The sequence below is a fragment of the Pinus tabuliformis genome, chromosome 3_1 (assembly GCF_031772625.1).
Source record: "Pinus tabuliformis cultivar Carrire ecotype Pingquan chromosome 3_1, CPIR1, whole genome shotgun sequence".
NCBI classification, from domain to species: domain Eukaryota; kingdom Viridiplantae; phylum Streptophyta; class Pinopsida; order Pinales; family Pinaceae; genus Pinus; species Pinus tabuliformis.
In genome coordinates this window covers 870911831-870918561 of record NC_142301.1, presented here as the reverse complement: position 1 = coordinate 870918561, position 6731 = coordinate 870911831, and positions in this window count along the sequence as shown.

Sequence of the window (6731 nt, the reverse complement as noted above, 5' to 3'; positions counted from 1 at the left end):
AACAGTATGACAATCATCAGCAAAGGAATAAAGTAGATCACCAAGTAAATCAGACTCAATTTGCTTCAAGGATGAATAGAAGCCACAACTAACCTTAGGTAAACCATACTCAATTTTCTCCAAAGATGAATAGAAACTACAATTACCAGGTCAATAGATTCGATAATCGCAAGAACTTCTTTAATAGTCAATGTTTCTCATGTCATGATTTTGGACACAAAACTGCTCAATGTGTTGCTTACAAAACCATCATGACTAGAGAAGCACGAAATCAAAGAAATTGACAAGGATCAAGAAAATTTCCTATAATAACTTTTCTCTTCTTGAAAATGATATAGAATGCTCAATCTGTAACAACTTTGGCCATGAATAATTTGAATGCAGGATCAAATTTCAACAAACATATCAAAAGGAGCAAACTCCATTAAATCCCAAGATATGGAGAAGGAAAGAACCTCAAACAGAAAGATGTGGTAAAGCCTTGTATGCAGAGGGACAATAAAATCAGTGGTACATTGACAGTGGATGCTCAAAACACATGATAGGTGACAAAGAAAAACTTCACTCATATAATGCCTTAGAAAAAGAAAAGAATGTCTCATTTGGAAATGACACTCCTGCTATCATAAAAGGTAAAGGCTTTGTTTTCCTGAAAGAAAAAGTTAAAGCTAGGAATGTTATGTATGTAGATGGTATAAAGCATAACATGTTGAGTGTCAGTCAAATGTGTGATCAAGGAAATGAAGTGGTGTTTTGATCAAACGTAAGTGTTGTTCGTGAGCTTGATACATTAGAAACCGTGATCAAAGGTACAAGAAATCCAAACAACTTATACATACTCAAGGGAGGACAACAACAGTGCTATCTAAGCAAAATGATGAAAATTGGTTGTGGCATAGTAGATTGGGACATCTAAGCTTTTCTCAAATAAGAAAAGCATGCAGATTCCAGGTTGTTCGTGATCTTCCAGATATCAGCATCCCTAAAAATACAATATGCAAACCATGTCAATTCGGTAAGAAAAGCAGAGCTCACTTCAATGAAAAGGAAGGGTCAGCTAGTAAGCCTCTTGAAATTGTCCATATTGATTTATGTGGCCCATCAAGGAAAAAGTCACCTCGTGGAGAAGAATAATTTATTTTGTTCATTAATGATTTTTCTAGAATGTGTTGGATAGGGCTTCTAAAGCATAAAGATGAAGCATTTGAAAAGTTGAAAGCCTTCAAAGCTTTGGTTGAAAATGAATCAGATCACAAAATCAAATGCCTCAGATTTGATCAAGGAGGGGAATTTACCTCGGATGAATTCTTTGACTTTTGTGAACAACATGGAATAAAAAGGCACTTCTCCACCGCAAGGACTCCTCAGCAAAATGGGTTAGTAGAAAGAATGAACAGAACTGTTCAACAAATGGCTTGAGCTATGCTAGATGAATCTGGAACACCTGCAACCTTCTGGGGTGAAGTTGCATTCGCTGTCGTAAATATTCTCAACCAAGCAAATGTTTGGGTAAATAGCACTCAAACTCCACATGAGCTTTGGTATGGTCAGACTCCTACTATAAAATACTTTAAAGTTTTTGGAAGCAAATGTTATATCAAAAGGACTGATGAAAAACTTGGTAAGTTTGAGCCCAGAGCAGATGAAGGTATTCTTCTTGGTTACTCTTCTCGAAGTAAAGGATATAAATGTTATAATAAAATACTTGGGAAAATTGTTGAAAATATTGATGTTGTAGTTGATGAAGCATGCAAAAATACAAAACAGATAAAAATCGAAGATTTTGACAATGAAGAACATGGGGATTATTTTCCCACATCAAATCACAATGATTCTAAAGAAGAAACCAATGAAGCACCAGAAGAAGAGATAACAGTAGAAGAAAAGACTCTATCCAGGTATGTTAAGAAAAATCATTCAAAAACTCAAATTTTAGGGGAAAAAGAGGTAGGTGTATAGGCAAGAAGAACTGTTACAGAATCCTCAAGCTATCTAGCATTACTATCCTCCACCGAACCTCAAAATGTAAATGAAGCATGCAAAGATGAATGTTGGGTCAAGGCCATGAATGAAGAACTTAAGAAAATTGAAAAGAATAATACTTAGGGATTAGTTCCTAGACCTCATGATAAAAATATCCTAGGAACTAAATGGATATTCAAAAACGAGCTGAATGAAAATGGAGAAGTTATTAGAAACAAGGCCAGACTTGTTTGTAAAGGATATGCTCAACAAGAAGGTATAGATTTTGAAGAAACTTTTGCACCTGTTGTTACACTTGAAGCCATAAAGATGTTTCTTGTTCTTTCTATCTTTCAGAAATTTAAAGTATACCAAATGGATGTAAAATCTGCCTTCCTTAAGGGAGACTTAGAAGAAGAAGTCAATATTAAACAACCAGAAGGATTCATTCTTGGAAATGATGCAAAACTTGTATGCAGACTCAGAAAGGCTCTCTATGGTCTAAAATAGGCTCCAAGGGCCTGGTATTACCACCTCGACAAATATCTCCACCAACACGGTTTTTCAAAAGGTCAGTAGATAACAATCTATATACTAAGATTGACACTGATAAATTGCTAATAATTGTTGTTTATGTGGATGATATCATTTTTGGTAGCAGTGAAGAATCCATGAGTCAGAATTTTGCTTCAGTGATGCAGCAAGAATTTGAAATGTCCTTGTTTGGTGAGCTTACCTATTTTCTTGGTCTACAAGTTCAACAAAATAAAGATGGTATTTTTCTTTCACAAACCAAATATCTCAAACAGATCTTGAAAAAGTACGGCATGGAAGATTCTAAACCTGTATGTACTCCAATGGTAACATGATGTTGTCTTAGCTCAAATGATGAACCAACAGTAGTACATCAACCAACTTATAGATCCATGATTGGCAGTTTGGTTTATCTAACAGGTACCCGACCTGACATCATGCATGCAGTAGGAATAGTTGGAAGATTCCAAGCGAATCCAAAGGAATCACACCTTTAGGCAGTCAAAAGTATTTTCAAATATCTTCAAGGAACACGAAACTTTGGTTTATGGTATCCTAGAGATACAGATCTTACTCTTCATGCATATACAAATGCAGATTGGGTAGGAAGTGTTGATGACAGAAAAAGCACTAGTGGTGGTGCATTCTATATGGGTTCCAAGTTAGTGTCTTGGTTCAGCAAGAAACAAAGTTCAATTGCATTATCTACAGCTGAAGTAGAATATGTGGCTGCTGCATCTTGCTGCACACAACTACTTTGGATGATGCAAACATTGCAAGACATTCAGATCACATGTACTCCACCCATCTCCATTCTATGTGATAATACAAGTGCCATCAGTATTTCAAAGAATCCAGTCATGCACTCCAAGACCAAGCACATACCCATCAAATACCATTTTCTACATGAACAAGTGCTTGAACAAAAGGTCAAATTAGAATATGTTCCCTCCAAAGAACAGGTTGCTGATATATTCACTAAACCACTACCCAGAGAGACATTTAAATATCTCAGAAAAAAGTTGGGAGTATTTGCTGCATCATCCTGCTGTTAAATCAAACTTTTCAGAGAAAGGTGATTATACGCGTGTTTCCTGAAGTGTAGTCATGTACACACATGGGTTCCTATGGGTCAAGGAGCGTGTATGTTTTTCAGACAAGAAAAATAGTGGGGCAGGCTCTGATATGGGTGCTCTAACTGATATTGATGATTAATATGCTATGTTCATTAACTTTATCTTACTAACAAAGATGCCTTGATCTTTGACCTGTTAACAATGCACAGGTAGCACCGATTTAGGGGGAGCATTAGCCTTCACATACATTCAACATTGTTGGCATTATGATTGCTGAGTCTAGCTATGGCTTCAAATATTTATACCATTTGTTGCTCAAGTCATGTAAAAGTCTATGGTGTGATATGTCTTCTCATACATTTGAATGGGTCCTCTTGGACAAATAATGTAATTTATATCCCACTTTACATGGGATGGATGATGTAATATTTCTTGTTTTTGTCATGTATAAACAATTGGTATATCCCCACTTGGTTGGGTGGATGAGTCAAATTTGGTATATCCCCATTTGGTTGGGAGATGGATGTATGTATGAGTCATTGTTGATAGGAAGGTCATCCTCACATAGTTGAGTTATAAAGTCATGTTATTCTTTTAGAAAATCTTTTTGCATACTTTGCTTATGCTCAGGGGGAGCATGGACTCACTCATGCGAGCTCAATCAGTACATTTAAGCATATCAGAGAATTCAGCATGTACTTAAGGGGAGCACGACCAGCATAATGTATGTCAAAGGGAGAGCATGACCCTTTGCCCTTGATGTCAAAGGGGGAGAGTGACTTGGTGTTGTTATTTCCATCAAGTCCAAAGGGGGAGATTGTTGTCATTATGATACAGGTGTTGTCCTTGATGGAAACTCACTCAAATGAAAGATCATAGTACAGTAGTTAACAACAAAGAATTACATATCAGACTACAAAGAATGAAGAAAGAGAGGTATACGCAGGTTCACCTTGAGCAAGCTATGTATACACATAGGTTCACTAACCACAAGTAGTGTATATGTACACACACCCTTTCACAGAAGGAAAAGTGCGTATATCTTGGAAAATTAAGTTTTTGGTCTGAGGTATCTGGTCCATGGTATTGGTCCAAGGTATCTGGTCCAAGGTATTAACCCTAGGTATTTGGTCCAAGGTATTGGTCCTAACTGGTTTTGGTCCATAGTATTGAGAAAGGCCTAAATCTATAAAAGGAGGAGAAGATCATTAGGCCAGGTGTGCAAGTATTGAATATCTGATGAAGTGTGAGATCTAGTATGTAGGTTATTGGCTTATGGTGTTGTGCTTGATCTGAACCAAGGATGAACCATAGTGGTTGATGAAGGATAAGATCTAATGATGGATCCAGATCTTAAGGCTTGAAATGAATTATCATTATGTTGTTTGATCATGTATAGAATAGATCTGAATACTGACGCATGTGTTGTTCTGTAAATATTATGATCTGGGTATAACTAAAGTCCAGAATAGCTGCAGAATTATGAATTAATATTTTTAGATGTGTACACTGGTTGGCTTTGATAAAAATGCGTATACATGCAAGTTCGATAGATGGAAGTAGAATATACCTCATAAATTATGTTTCAGTTGTTTCTGTTTGTTGTTGTAGAGTTTTGGGTTCTGGTTATTGTATTCTGGTGACAGTATTCTGAATGACCAGATTGATTGTGATTTAACGATGGGTTGTCAAAATGATTGATTGATTCCGTTGTGGTTTAGTTTCAATGATTAATTGATGCAGATGTATTTTATGATTGAATTATGATGTTGTTGATGGATCCAGTCTAAAAATTTATGAAACATGGTCCTTGAAGGAAGAAAGAAGGTCATAGCCTTCTGTAGGTCGCCACCTACGTACTAATAAACATGTCAGCTAGTACAAGAGTTAGGGGGTTGTAGCTCCCTTCAGTAGAAGTTGGAGAACAAGAGAAGGTTGTAACCTTCTGGTGGTAGAGGCCTGCATACTGGTATAAGTCTACACTAGTACAATATTGTAAATAGATTTTCTTATTATTAAAAGAAGACAGAGACAACAACAGCAGGTGATTTTTACCCACATTGGGTTCCCACCTTATATTTTTATTCTTCTTTCACTACACTATCTAATAAATCTCTGATATACTGGTTGAAGTTCAATGCATGATAAATTGGGTAAATCAAAAGTTCTCTGCATATACGCTAGTTGCTTTAAGTACATTCGCATGTAAACGCTGGTTCACTTAGCTGAAGTAGTGTATACAAATCTGTTTGGGAAATAAAATTATTAACCTGATAATACTAATTTAGCCCCCCTCTCAATATTATTTCCAACAAGAGAGAGAGTGTGTGATGGGGGAAGAGAGAAGGAGGTAGGAGAGAAAGGGAGAAAGAGGAAGTACGAGAGAGAATATTTGAGAGAGAGGAGAGAGGGATTGGTAGGGAGATGGAGTTGGAGGAGGAGAGAGAGAGGGAAGGAGAAATACATAGAGAGTGAGAAGTGGAGAGGGAGAGGGAGTAACAATGGAGATATGGAGAGAGTGTATGTATGTTTGGGGTTGAGATAAAGAAAAAGAAGGATAGATGGAGAGAATGGGGGAGAGAAGGAGAGAGGGAGGGATATAGTAACAGAGTTGGAGGCTAAAGAGTAAGAGAGAGAAATAGAAAGAGAGGAATTAAGAGAGAGAGGATGTGAGAGAGTCGAGTGAGGGAGGGAAAGAGAGATGGAGTTGGAGGAGGGGAGAGAGAGAGGTAAGAAGAAAGAAATATAGAGAGAAAGGTGGAGAGAGAGAGAGGGAGTGATAAAGAGGATGGAGAGAGAGGGAGAGAGGAAATAAGTAGGGAAGAGAGATAGAAGCGGGGGAGAGGGAGAGAAGGGGAAGAGAGAGAGAGAGAGAGAGAGGGAGAGGAGGAGGGAGGGATAGGTAGATAGATTGAAGAAATAGAGTGTATGTTTTGGCAGTGATATAGAGAGGAAAATGGAGATAGAGATATAGATGGAAAGTGAAGAGAGGAAAGAAGAGATATGGAGAGAGGGAGGGAGGGACAAAGAGATTGATAGATATGAAGTGAAATAGCATGTGTGTTTGGGGGGTTGATATAGAATGGACTAATATTTGGGGGGGGGGAGAGGGAAGAATATTTCTTGGACTAGATACATTGATTTTAGTGTAGATGTTTA